The sequence below is a fragment of the Crocuta crocuta genome, unplaced genomic scaffold (genome assembly GCF_008692635.1).
Source record: "Crocuta crocuta isolate KB4526 unplaced genomic scaffold, BGI_CrCroc_1.0 scaffold103, whole genome shotgun sequence".
In the NCBI taxonomy this organism is placed as follows: Eukaryota; Metazoa; Chordata; class Mammalia; order Carnivora; family Hyaenidae; genus Crocuta; species Crocuta crocuta.
Genome location: NW_027529192.1, coordinates 1 through 15,167, shown reverse-complemented (window position 1 = coordinate 15,167; position 15,167 = coordinate 1). Strand labels below are relative to the sequence as shown.

General features: G+C 45.8%; 1 pseudogene; it reads right to left on the bottom strand.

Annotated features, from left to right (window-relative positions):
- Positions 1 to 242: 242 nt before the first annotated feature.
- LOC144226802 (ADP/ATP translocase 2 pseudogene) lies at positions 243 to 1,434 on the bottom strand (annotated as a pseudogene).
- Positions 1,435 to 15,167: the final 13,733 nt, after the last annotated feature.

Genomic DNA, 15,167 nt, shown 5'->3' with positions numbered 1-15,167 from the left:
ACTATTTCTTATTTCTTCAAGTTTATTCATCAGAGGTGACTGAAATAAACAATATAATTGAGTCTCATCATCGTGGAAGTGGTTTTAAGTGAAAACTGGTCAGATGAATATTATCACTTCCCATTTTCAACCAGCAAATGGTTGCCATTGATAGATAGACAGCCAACAGTATGTCAATTATACTGAAGATGTGTTATATAATACAAGATGCCTGCTCACAAGGGGCTAAACTAGGAAATAGCTTACGTGAACTTCTAGATTTCATTATACATGACAAGCACAGAAGCACCACCCATGCCTCTGAGAACACTGGACCATGCACCCTTGAAATAGCTTTGGCTCCTTCATCAGAGCAATCTTCCTCCAGCAGTTGGGCATGCCTGTGTACATGATGTCAGTTCCCTTGTGCCCTGCATCATCATATAGCCACAAACAGTCAAATGGACAGGAAGTCAACCCAGCAAGCACTGTGACCGATTGTGCAATCATCCATCTACTGAAGAGGTGAGTATTCCTGGAATCTGGAAGCATTCCCTTTGTATTATNCCGACGCGGGGCTCGAACCCATGAACCGCGAGATCATGACCTGAGCGAAAGTCAGACGCTTAACCAACTAAGCCACCCAGGCGCCCCAAGAGGTGAGTATTCTTGGAATCTGGAAGCATTCCCTTTGTATTATCATAGATACCGAAGTAGGCATCTCAGTAGATGAGACTACCCTGTTCAGACACATTAAACTTTGTACAGTCCCTTAATCCCACTAAATTTGTAGATTATTTAAAGTTTATTTATTTATTTTGAGAGGGGGCAGGAGAGGGGGAAGGAGAGCGAGAATCCCAAGCAGGCTCTGCGCTGTCAGCACACACTATGATGTGACACTCAGTCTCACCAACTGTGAGATTGTGACCTGAACTGAAATCAAGAGTCAGATGCTCAACATGACTGAGCCACCAGGGTGCCCCTAGATTTGTAGATATTAACAGGGCAGTCGTGGAGGCCTCAATTCCCTTTCATTTCCAGGTTTGCCCACATATGCTGCTAGACCGGAAAGGGATAAAATAAAGAGGATACAAAAAAAAAAAAAAAACCCCACAAGGATTTGGCCCCAGCACCACCACCTGATGGCAAATTCCCTGCAAAATAGGAAAAAAGTGGATTCTCTTGCCCACACTATGCAGGAAGATCTGCTTTTATTTATCTTTGAAGGCAAAGTTGAGAGTCTGCATGATAAAGTATCTGATGACATTGGCCAGGTTCCCATCCCTGATCCTGGGGATATGAACCATGCTGTCAGTAATGCCCTTGAATCACTTACCTGAGGTAATTTGCTTGCCGGGATGCTGTGCCTGCTGGATGGGCTGCTACCGCAGTCTAGGAGATGGCGAGGCCCACTCGACCTGCTAGGAAGTCCCTGGTCCCTGGACATAGCAGCATTTGTCATGTTGAAAGGAAAGAGAAGATGGGTGAATGGAGGACTGTGGTAGGAACCGGCTGGGAATCCAGGGACTTTTTTTTTTTTTTTTTTTTAAATAAGCATGGACTGTGGATTTTCATTTTGTCAATGTGTTTAGTAAATGACAGTCCTTATTCTTCTTGATGTTCCAAATAGACCAGATATTGCCAATGGTAACTCCTCTCACTTGGCTTGTATGTCATATTTGAGTACTTTTGTGTTTTCTGGCACAAGAAGACACTCCACTCTCACTGTGGACTTAAGCCATTTCTTCAAGATGTGTATGGGGAATAGTATATGGAAATCAAGATAATCAGACCAGTGATGCTCATCACTATAAGTATGCTACTTCACGGAGGACAGTGGACAGATGCACATAGATACAGACATATAGATATTTCTTTTAAAAATCATGAATTTTCACTGATATTTCAAATTAACATCTAACATAATTTTGCTTTATTGATGTTCTATTTGTATCTCTTTTCCTTACCACTGAAAATCTTTGTCCCTAGTAATATATTTCCTAATTGTCTCTGTCCTACAAATACATAAAACATCTTCAAAACTATAGTACTGTTATCATTTAACCTTGGAATATATTCCACTAAAAATAAACAGTCGGAAGTCCTTTGAAATAATTCTTTTTCTCTGGGTGATTATACTACCAATTTGATATACTCTTACCCCATATATCTTCTATCTTATATTTGGTTTAAGTTTGTTATCAGTTTTTTTTTTTGGTTTGACTTTTTTCTTAAGTTTTATTTGGCTTCTGATTATGTAAATGTTTTAATTGCCTCCAATTCACCCTATTGACGAGGTAGAGATTCTCTCCCTAGGATTAGGAGAATAGCTGGTCATGCAATACCTGATCCTAGACCAAGAGGCATCTTTTTAGTCGCTTATGCTCATAGCCTGGGGGAGAAGGACACTGGACTTAATGCAGGGCCACACAGGGGTTGGATTCAAGAACAGAGTGAAGGGCACAGAGCTGTGGGAGGCAGACTTTTGTAGTATCAAGAGGGTGGAGTGGCCCTAATTCCTGTAGGAGGCTGTGATTGGCTCCTTAGAATAATTCTGTGGGCTATCAGAAAATGAAAACCCTGAACTCAGGGATAAATAAGAACTGTGCCTGGTCCCTTTGAAAAGGAGGGTTGTGTGGCTAGAGGGTCTTCTGTCCCCAGGAGCAGAGCTGGGAGGGGAATTTCAGTCCAAGACCCTCCTGATTTTACCAGATATCAAGACAGCATATCATATTGAGCCTTAATTTTGGTCTTACAGCACAATAAAACATTTGTGTGACTCAAAGTTAAAACTATATAAAATGGAATCTTAAGAGTATTGTTTCTATTCCTATCTCTTCTACTCTATCTCCCACATGAATAGCCTATTTTCTTAGCTTCTAACTTATTTTTCTTGGGTCTCATTTTGAAAAGAATAAGCAAATAAGTAGATCTCTCTCTTTCTACTACTTACCATCTCTCTATCTGCCTCTCTATTTATTCCCTTCCTTTCTGGCACAAAAGAAGCATACTTTTCTACATTGTTCTATATCTTGCTGTTTTCAGCAGGACAACTTTATATTAGCACATAGAGATTTTGTTCATTGTTTTACAGATACCTTGTACAGCATAGTATGTGAGTAACCATAGTTTATTCAACCAGTCTTTTATTTTAGTAGACATTTGAGTTTATAATCTTTTGATAGTATAAATAGTGCTGTGATGAATAATATTGTGCATAAGTCATTTTATTTTTGATGGTATATCTTCCTGGTACAGTCTAAAAGAGGAATTACTGGGGCGGAGGCAAGATGGTGGAGAAGTAGGAAGCTCGTACATTTTACTCGCCCCCATATCTCACACGGAAAAGGCCTGAAGCCATAGGAACCCTTACAAAATCCAGGAGTTTGGGAGGAAAAGGAGACCGAGTCCGCTGAGAAAAACTTACAGCGTGAGTGCGAACTGGGGAAGATAAAATCCGGCTGGGACCAGAGACACAGAGGGAGGGGGAAACCCCCTCTGCGGGGAGCTGCAGTGCCTCTAGTGGGGAAAAACAGAGTGGCTGAAACTGCTCAAGACACTGTCCCTGTCGCTGGGGAAGAGAAAATCCTCCATTTGGAACACAGAGGGATCCGGTTTCCTGCTCTCCAGCTGACCCTAGGCAGGACACACTTGTCCCAGGCAACCCCCAGGGAAACTGCTCCCCACTCGGCAGCCTGACCTGGAGGGGATGCGTGGTGGCCGCACCTCTGTGCTTCTGGCTTGGCTGGATCCTTAGGGGGAGGCAAAAGGATTGAAACTGCTCTGAGGGATTTGCCCACGAGTTTATATTTCAGGAGAGGGGACACAGAGGGGCCCGGTTTCCTGATGTCCAGCCGACCCTAGATGGGACAAATGGTCCCAGGTGACCCCGGGTGAAACTGCTCCTCCCTCGCCAGCCTGACCTGAGGGGACGCGCTATGCTTCTGGCTTGGCTGGATCCCCAGGGGGAAGACAATGCTCTGAGAGAATTGACCGTGAGTTTGTATTTTGGGTTACGGGACACAGAGGGACCCGGTTTCCTGCTGTCCAGCTGACCCTAGACAGGATGGACTGGTCACAGTTGACCCTGGTGAAACTGCTCCTTGCTTGCCAGCCTGACCTGGAGGAGATGGGAGCAGTGGCTTCTTGCTCAATCCCCAGGGGAATGGCGAGAGGCTTGAAACTGCTCTGAGGGGCTCACCTGCAATTTATATTTCGGTCAATTTCAATGGGGCGCGTGGACTGATTCTGGAAACGAGGCCTGGCTTGGGATATAGACCAAGGCCCACCTTGGCTATGCCTCCGGCATGGGGAAATTACATACCTAAAAGAATGAGTTGCAACGCTTGGTTCAAGGAGGGCCTGGGGTGCCGTCACTCTTCTCCCCACAACCGCCAAGGCAGGACTCCCNTTTTTTTTTTTTTTTTTATTGGAGAGGGGCAAGACCAACATGGATGCACTGCCTTGATTAATAATGGTCACTGACTTGCTTAAACAGTCACATTTAATCCATTCTCTAGATGTAAATTCTACACCTACCTACCTTTTCATCTCTTTCTCTCTGGAGTAATCAGACTATATAGTTTCTCTGAATAGCATCATCGTCATTTCTTTCACTTCTTCTCCAACCATATTCCACTCTTTCCCTCTTTGAAAAAAGCCTCTTATTCCTTCTGCCTGCTCATTTCATTTCCAATTTCGCTTCATCCTTGCCCTGTCATTTCCCTCTTTATCTATGCTCTTCCACCAGCATTGCATTCACCCAGCTATGTATTTGTAGCTGGGAAATCTTGTTACATGCATTAGACTGTTCTCTGTGCATTGGGTTTCTTCTTTTATCCCTTTCTTTTCTTCTTTTTTTTCTTTTTTATGTATTTTTATTTCTTATTATTTGCCTTCCCTGTTTCCTCTTTTCTCTCTTCTTTTTCATTTTCCCTTTCGATTTGCGTGTTTGTTGGATTTGTCTGTGCATCTGTGTGCCTTTGTTCCCAGTGTATTTGTCTTTCTGTTTTCTTTTCCAGGGCTACCTCAAGAAACAAGCCAAAGTACACATGGTGGAGAGTCCCAATACCATTACGAGTAGGAAAATAAAATAACCAAGGTCTCAATAAGAGAGACCAAGAGATACCATTCAAAGAACACTTTCTGAAAGGACAGGCCCTGGACAGTCAAAGAGCCTTCTTTGGAACAGTAGCACTCACAGCTGCAGAGTGCATAACAAGCTTTTAAAACTAACAAGAGGTAGAAAGCTAACCAAAATGATGAAATTCCAGGAAGAATTGACGCTAAAGAGCTGATCAAAACAGATACAAGCAAAACAACTGAACAAGAATTTAGAATAATAGTCATAAAATTAATCGTTGGGCTTGAAAAAGGCATGGAAGACATCAGAGAAACTATAGCTACAAAGACTATGGAGCTTAAAAATAGTTGTGATGAATTTATAAATGCTATAAATGAGATGTAAAATAAAATAGAGGTGTCCATTGTACAGATTGGAGAATAAGTGATTTAGAAGACACAATTATAGAAAAAGAGGAAGCTGTGAAAATGAGAGATAAACTGATACAGGAACATGAAAGGAGAGTTCGAGAGCTCAGCAATACAATCAAATGGAATGATATCTGTAACATAGGAATTCCAGAAGAGGAAGAGAGAGGGAAAGGCGCTGGAGGAGTCCTTGAACAAATTATAGCAGAGGATTTCCCCAATCTAGGGAAGGAAGTAGACACTGAAATCCAAGAGGCACAAAGAACTCCCCTCAGACGTAACTTAAATCGATCTTCTGCATGACATATAATAGTGACACTGGCAAAATATAAGCACAAAGAGAGATTTCTGAAAGCAGCTAGGGAGAAAAGAGCCCTAACGTACAAAGGGAAACCTATCAGAGTGGTGACAGACCTATCTACTGAAACTTGGCAGGCCAGAAACGAATGGCAGGAAATCTTCAATGTGATGAGCAGAAAAAAATATGCAGCCAAGAATCTTCTATCCAGCAAGCCTGTCATTCAGAATAGAAGGAGAGATAAAAGTCTTTCCAAATAAACAAAAATTGAAAGAATTTCAATTTAGTCACCACTAAACCAGCCCAATAAGAAATCCTGAGGGGGACCCTCTGAGAAAAGTGTTTAAGGAATGCAAGATACCAGAGACACCACCATAAGCATAAATCCCACAAAGGACACTATGACTCTAAACCCATAGTTACCAATAATAACACTGAATGTAAATGGACTAATGCCCCAATCAAAAGACATAGGGTAGCAGAATGGATAAAAAAACAATCCATCTATTTGCTGTCTACAAGAAACTCATTTTAGACCTGAGGACACCTTCGGATTGAAAGTAAAGGGATGGAGAAATATCTATCATGCTACTGGAAGTCAAAAGAAAGCTGGAGTAGCTATACTTATATCAGACACACTGGACTTTAAAATGAAGACAGTAACAAGGGATGAAGAAGGGCATTATATGATAATTAAAGGGTCTATCCATCAGGAAGTGCTAACAATTATAAATGTCTACGCACCAAATATGGGAGCACCTAAATACATAAAACAGTAAATCACAAAAGGAAACACTCTTATTGATAAGAACGTGCTAATAGCAGGGGACTTTAATATTCCACTTACAGCAACGGACAGATCAACTAGACAGAAAATCAATAAAGACACAATGGACTTGAATGACACATTGGACCAGATGGCTTTGACAGATATATTTAGAACTCTACATCCTGAGGCCATGGAATTCACTTTTTTCTCAAGTGCTCATGGGACATTCTCCAAGATAGGTCACATACTGGGACATAAAGCAGCCCTCAACAAATATAAAATAATTGAGATCATACCATCCACACTTTCAGATCACAATGCTATGAAACTCGAAATTAATTACAGGAAGAAGTCTGGAAACCCTCCAAAAACATGGAGGTTAAAGAACACCCTACTAAAGAATGAATAGGCCAATCAGGCAATTAGAGAATAAATTAAAAACTATATGAAAACAAATGAAAATACAACAATCCAAACTCTATGGGATGCAGCGAAGGCAGTCCTAAGAGGAAAGTACATTGCACTCCAGGGCTATTTCAAGAAATTAGAAAAAGCGCAAGTGAAAAATCTAACAGCTCACCTAACGGAATTAGAGGGAGAGCAACAAGAACACCCCAAACCCAGTAAGAGAAGAGAAATAGTAAAAATCAGGGCAGAAATAAACAACATAGAAGCCAAAGAAACAGTTGAACAGATCAATGAAACAGAGTTGGTTTTTGAAAAAATAAACAAAAGTTAGAAACCTCTAGCCAGGCTTCTCAAAAAGAAAATAGACAAACTCATGAATGTAAATGGACTGATTACAACCAACACCTCAGAAACACAAGCAATTATCCGGGAATACTATGGAAATCTATATGCCAACAAATTGGACAACTTAGAAGAAATGGACAAATTCCTAAGCACACACTCACTACCAAAATTCACACGGGAAGAAATCGAAAACCTGAATAGACCCATAGCGAGTGAAGAAATCAAATCAGTTATCAAAAATCTCCCAGCAAATAAGAGCCCTGGGCCAGATGACTTCCCTGGGGAATTCTACCAGACATTTAAAACAGAATTAATACCCGTTGTTCTCAAACTATTCCAAAAAATAGAAATTGAAGGAAAACTTCCAGACTCATTTTATGAAGCCAGCATCACTCTGATTCCCAAGCCAGACAGATCCAGCAAAAAAAGAGAACTACAGGCCAATATTCTTGATGAATACGGATGTAAAAATCCTCAACAAGATATTTGCAAATCGAATTCAACAGCACATAAAAAGAATTATCCACCAAGATCAAGTGGGATTCATCCTTGGTTACAGGGCTGGTTCAATATTTGTAAATCCATCAATGTGATACATCCTATCAACAAAGGAAAAGACAAAAACCATATGATCCTGTCGATAGAAGCAGAAAAAGCATTTGACAAAATACAGCATCCCTCCTTAATAAGACCCTCGAGAGAGTCTGGATAGAAGGAACTTACTTAAACATCATAAAAGCCATCTATGAGAAGCCCTCAGCTAACATCATCCTCAACGGGGAAAAACTGAGAGCTTTCCCATGTGATCAGGAACACGACAGGGATGTCCACTCTCACCACTGCTGTTTAACATAGTGTTGGAAGTCCTAGCATCAGCCATCAGAGAACAAAAAGAAATAAAAGACATCAGAATTGGAAAAGAAGAAGTCAAACTTTCACTTTTTACAGACGAGATGATACTCTACATAGAAAACCTGACAGACTCCACTAGAAGCTTACTAGAACTGATCCAAGAATTTAGCAAAGTTGCAGGGTACAAAATCAATGTACAAAAATCGGTTGCATTCTTATATACCAACAATGAAGCAACAGAAAGAGAAATCAAGAAACTGATCCCATTCACAATTGCACAAAAACCATAAAATACCTAGGAATAAATCTAACCAAAGATATAAGAGATATGTATGATGAAAACTATAGAAAACTTATGAAGAGTCATGGTGTTCTTTGTAGGATTCATGCTTGTGGTGGCGTCTCTGGTGTCTTGCGTTCCTTGCAACATTTCCCTCAGAGAGTCCCCCTCAGGATTTCTTATAGGTCTGGTTTCGTAGTGACGAATTCTTTCATTTTTTGTTTATTTGGAAAGACTTTTATCTCCCACATGGATTGTGATAACTCACATGGATTGTGTTAGATAACTTGGGTTGTTGAAGATGAAGACCATGGTTGTGGACTGTTTCCTAATGAAAGGAGGCAAAGTTGGCCAGGAAATGTGAACTGTGTCCCTGAGAAACTGAGGCTCACACATTCACATATCCCAGTCCACACTGTTAAACATTCCTGAGGTTTCAGAATCTGGGTTCTCGTGCATATGTGGTTACAGACTGGTATTTCACCAGCTTGCCACAACCCATGTGTGTGCCCCAGAAGAAAACCGCTGAATGCGGCTGCACCTTTGCTCCTAAGGGATGACAATACTTGGAAGTCTCTCTGTGGATCAGATACACCAGACACAGTGGCCACAGGGAGGTTTCTGCTGGTGAGCCAGCAGCTGTGTGGGGTGTAGAAAGAACATGAGCAAGGGTCCCCTCTGTCCTCAAGGTCAAGGGCATAGGCACCTAAGAGTGTGCTAGGTTACAGAACAAACCCCTCCTGGTCTACACTTTTCCCCTTGGGAGAATGGCATTCCTTGTTTCCTGCCTCTCTGGTTTCCCTTGATCTTCACCAAAAGGCGCAGAAGCAATCTTGCCTCTCTGGCTTGAGGGTGATGTTGATCTAAGGTACAACTAGTTTTGTAATTATCAAACCTTAAGGTTAAGAGACTTAACCAAGCACCATCTAGTCAGTGACTTTTGGGCGAGCTCCCTTGGTCTGTCCATTCCCACTACAGACACCTCCTTGTCAACCTCAAATATTGTGGTGTGGACCCTGAAGTCAGCTGGAGGTCTTCCTGACTTCTAAGATCTAGACAAGATGGATTTCTAAAAAAACCATTGTTCCATGTTTGGAAGTTCAAAGTACCGTACAAAGTCAAAAGACAGCTGGAGTAGCCGTTCTTCTATCAGACCAGATTTTAAACTAAGGGCTGTAACAAGAGATGAAGAAGGGGATTATATAATAATTACAGGGTCTATGTAAGAAGAGCTAAGAATCATAAATGTTTATGCACCAAATTTGAAAGCACCCAAATACAAAAAACAATCACAACAGAAGCAATCTGATTGGTAAGAATACACTAACTGCAGGGAACTTGAATGCTCCACTCACAGCAATGGACAGATCATCTAGACAGAAGATCAATAAAAAAACCAATGGCCCTGAATGATACTCTGGACCAGAAGGACTTGACAGATATATGTAGAATCTGTCATCCTAAAGCAGCAGAATACACACTCTTTTCCAGTAAGAAAAGAATGAAATCATGCCACTTGTAGCAATGTGGATGGAACTGGAAGGTATTATGCTGAGTGAAATACATCAGTCAGAGAAAGACAGAGATCCTAAGTTTTCACTCACACGTGGATCTTGAGAAAATTGACAGAAGATCATAGGGGAGGAGAAGGGGAAACATAGTTTCAAACAGAGAGGGAGGGAGGCAAACCACAAGAGAATCCTCAATACAGAGAACAGAGGGTGAATGGAGGGGTGAGGGAGAGGTAAAATAGGTGATGGGCACCGCGGAGGCACCACTTGTAGGGATGAGCACTGGGTGTTGCATGTAAACGAATTTGACAATAAATTATATTAAACAACAACAACAACAAAAAAGTAGCCTACAAAACCTCCCTACACCTCCAGAGGTGTCCTATGGGTGCATGATGACCTCTTCTGATTCCTGAGTCTCTATCCCAGTCTTCCTGGGCTGACTTGCTCAGCAGCCAGCGTGGGCTACCTCGTGTTTCCCGTCCTGGTGGGCCTGAGCCCTCACTGGCCAGCAGGGACCTTCCAGGTTTGTCTCCGTGCTGTGTAATCATAGGCAGCTTCTACCTGAGCCTCTTTTCTTCTACCCTGGAAAATAGGGGTTAAAACCTTCCCGAATGACCTTGAGGATTACAGCTGATGAAGACAAAGCACCTGACAGGCTGTGGACCCCAAGTTAAAGGTAGACCATCCTCCTCCTCCTGTCTTCACAGAATTTCTTCTTTACAGGAAGGAGGAAGAATGTGAACCCCCTCCTTTGGGATCTGCCATCCACCTCCAAGCCTATAGCTGTCTTCCAGTAAATCGTTTATAGCATACTGGAGTTAGCAAATTTCAGCCTGTGGCCCCAATCTGGCCTCCTATTGTGGAAATTTTGATGTGAACACAGCCATGGCCGGGCACCAGAGGGGAGTAGCTGAAGTGAAGATCGGTCCTGTGAGGCCAAGAATATTTTTCCTAACTGGTCCTGTATAGGAAAAGCTTGCCAACCACTGGCCAACGACCATTTCTTTGTGAGCTGGGATTTGTGCTATGGGCCTATTCAATCCGAGCTGGAACAGTTTCAATGGACCAACTTGGCCAACAAGGGTTAAATGCCATGGGCTCAGTGTTCAGAGAAAAGGAGCACATGTGTGGTGTCCTGGAATTGTGACCCGCGGCCCTGCTCCCAGAAAGCTTACAGTCTGTGTGGGTGAACCATGCACGAGCCACAGCCTAGAACCTGAATTTAGGTTTGTATGCAGGGTAGTAGACCTTTGGATCTACTTGGGCCTCGGTTTCCCCATCTTCCTAACAGCCATAATAGACCTCCTACCTTCATAGCATTATTAATGACTTAAATGAGCTACAAAAGTGAACTTCTACAGTGTTGGAGATACACGAGCCCTTTCCTCCCAACTGTGGCTAAAAATGGTGTCCCTCTTCTAATCTGAAGCCTCCCCCTCCTGAATCCATGTGTCCTGGGGCCAGCTTCCCCTCCTTCACTTCCCTGTACATACTGTCTTCTCTAACCAGCAGACCCCTGTTGCACTGTCATACCCCTCCTTGATCACGTAGGTGATGGAGGGGTGTCACACCAGTAACCTCCATCGTCGAAAAGGAAACCACGAAATGATGGAGGCACCCCCCATCGACGATGGAGGGGTGTCAATCTTATGCCTCATCAACGAAGGAGGTACCCTCCCATCAACAATGAAGGGGTTTCACACTTGTACCCTCCGTCGACGATTGGGGAACCCCTCCATCGTTGATGGAGGCAGCCCCTCATCAACGATGGAGGCATGTTATGCCTGCACCCCCAAATCGACAAAAGGGCACAACCCCATCGACGATAAGAGATCAGTCCGTCAATGATGGGGGGTGTCACGTATGCAGCCCCCATGGACAAAGGGGCAACCCCTAATCGACAATGGGGTCACCCTCCAATTGATGGAGCCACTTTCCTATCAACGATGGGGGGGGGTGTCATGCTCACAACCTCCCCATTGACGAAGAGGACACTGCCCCTAAGACAATGGGGCCACCCTCCCAACGATGATGGAGACACCCCCCATTGACGATGGATGGGTGTCACTCCTTCCACCCCCATCGACAAAGGGGCACTCCACCATCGACAATGGAGGGGTGCCACATCGGTGGCACCACACCACCGATGAGGGAGGCATCCCTGTTTCGACAATGGATGGGTGTCACACCTGCACCCCCCACCTTGATGCAGGGGCACCTCACATCGAAGATGGACGGGTGTCACACCTGCACTCACCATTGACAATGGGACACCCTCTCATCAGCGATGGATGGGTGTCGCGCCGGCATGATCACATCAATGATGGGGGAACCCCTCTACCGAACATGGAGGCACCCCTCCCAGCGATGATGGTCGGGTGTCACTCTTGTAGTCTCCATCTCCGAAGAGCCACTCTCCCATAGATAAAGGATGCACTCCCTTTGACGATGGAGGGGTGTCACGTCTGTACTCCCTATTGATGAAGGGGGAACGGCCCCTAGGATGATGGGGGCAGCCCCATCGGTGATGGAGACACCCCCCATTCATGTTGGAGGGGTGTCACGCCTTCAATACTTATTGACCCAGGGGCACCCCCATATTGACGATGGAGGCACTCCTATATTGACGATGGAGGGGGGTATCAGGCCTGTACACCCATATCGATGAAGGGGCACCCGACAATTGGTGGGGCACTCCCTATCAAAGATGGAAGATCCCGCCTATTCACCATGGAGGAATGTCATGCCTGCACCCCCATATCTATGAAAGGGACTCTACAATCAATAATGGGGGCACCCCCATTGAAAACAATGGAAAGATGTCGCACGTGCACCCCCACATCAATGAAGGGGCACGCCACCATCGATGACGGAAGCATTCCCCATTGATGGAGATAGCACCCCACGTTCCAAGCAGAGGTGTCACACCTACAACTCCCATCGATGAAGGGGTAACCCCACATCGACCATGGTTGGCATGCACCCCCACTTGCACCCCCACCATTGACAATGAGGGCACCTACATATCAAAGTTGGAGGGGTGTCACCACTGCACCCCGAAATCAAAGATTAGGGCAAAAGCAAACCCCTATCAGTGATGGAGGCACCCCCCACCAACAATGGGATGGGTGTCATGCTCACACCCCCCCACCGATGGTGGGAGGGGTGTCATGCTCGCACCCCGCACCTCCTCACAGATGGTGGAGGGGTGCCAATGCTTGCATCCCACTGTCAACAATGGGGGCACCGCCACATAGACGATGGAGAAGTGTCAGGCCAATACCCCCCATCAATGAAGGGGGAACCCCTATTCGATGATGGAAGGATCCCCCATTGGCTATGGAGCGGTCTCAATCTTACACCTCCTCATCGACCAAGGAGGCACTCCCCAATGGATGATGGATGAGTATCACACCTGCACTCCACCATCGAAGATCAGGTCATTCCACCATGGATGATGGAGGCACTGCCTCACTGACCATGGACGGATGTCATGCCTGCTTCCTGAAATCAGTGAAGGGGCATTTCCCCATCGACGATGGAAACACCCAATGAACGATCGCGGTGTGTCATGTATGTATCTCCCATCGATGAAGGGGGACCCTCAATCAAGGATGGAGTCACCTCCCCATCAATGAAGGTGGGGTGACACACCCACACCCAACATTGACAAAGCGGCACACTACCATCGTCAATGGAAGTACACCTCCATCAGTGATAGAGGGCTGTCATTCCTTCACTCCCACATTGACAAAGGGGCACCTCACCATCGATGATGGAGGGGCGTCATGCCTGCACTTGGCCCACATTGATGAAGGGGCACCACAGTGTCGATGAGAGAGGCACCTCGCTTCGACCACAGATGGATGTCACACCTGCAGCCCCCATATCGATGCCGAGGCATCCCACATCGACGATGGATGAGTGTTACACATACACCCCCAAAGGGAGAACTCATCAACGATGGTGAGGTGTCTAGGCTCCAACACGACATCAACGATGGGGTCACCCCCATTCAAATATAGAGGCAGCCCCCATCATCGATGGAGGGGGGCCGACACTTGCACGCCCCCACCCCCACAGTGGCAGGGTGTGGCACTTGCACTCCCCCTCACTGACGTTGGAGGGTGGTCAATGCTTGCAACCCCCCACCGTCACGGTGGCCGGGTGTGGCGCTTGCTCCCCTGCACCGACGGTGGAGGGATTAGGACCCTATTGAATCAGATGTTACTGTGCACATTTGAGTCCCATGTGGGACACCCCCAATACAAGAGTTCCAGCCCCATGTCTGGCTCCTACCATCTGAGAGTTCGAGCCCCACGTCGGGCACCCTAAATGTGAGTTCGAGACCCGCGTCGGGCTCCAGCCTTCTCTGAGTTCTAGCCCCACTAGGGCTCATTCAGTGTGCGAGTTCGAGCCCTGCGTCAGACATTCGGGGCCTGTGAGTTCAAGCCTCCCATAGGGCTTCCCGGGTGTGCGAGTTCTAGCCATGAATCAGGCTCCTGCTGACTGTGAGTTCAAGCCCCACATTGGGTTCGCTGGCTGTGGGAGTTCGAGTCCCGTGTTCGAATCTCGCTGTGTGCGAGTTCTAGCCCCGCATTGGGCTCTGCCGATTGTGAGTTCGAGCCCCACGTCGGGCTCACAGCGTGTGCGAGTTCGAGCCCCGCGTCCAGCTCCCGCTGTGTGCGAGTTCCAGTCCTGTCTGGCTCCCTCGTGTGTGAGCATGGGCCCCCTGTCTGGCTCCCCTGGTTTGCAAGTTCGGGCCTGGTGAGCAGTTTCCACGGTGTGTGAGTCGAGCCCCGCTTCAGGCTCAGGAGGTGTGTGAGTTCGAGCCCTGTGTTGGGCTCTCACGGTATGCGAGTTCGAGCCCCGCATACATCTCCCGTGGTCTCTGACTTTGAGCCCTACTTTGGACTCGCGGGGTGTGGGAGTTCGAAACTCTTTTTGCACTCACTCAGTGTGAGGGCTCCAGCCCCATGACTGGTTCCCGACACATGTGAGTTCGATCCCCACGTCAGGCTCGTGGGGTGTTCGAGTTTGACCCCTGGGTCAGGCTTCCACTGTGTGCAAGTTTGAGTCCCACGTCGGGATAGCTGAGTGTACGAGTTTGAGCCCCCGCGTCGTGCTCAAGGGGTGTGCGGGTTAGAGCCCCTAGCCAGGCTCCTGCTCTATGTGAGTTTGAGCCCTGCGTCGGGCTCTTGCAGTGTGAGAGCTGAGCCCCTCGTTGAGCTC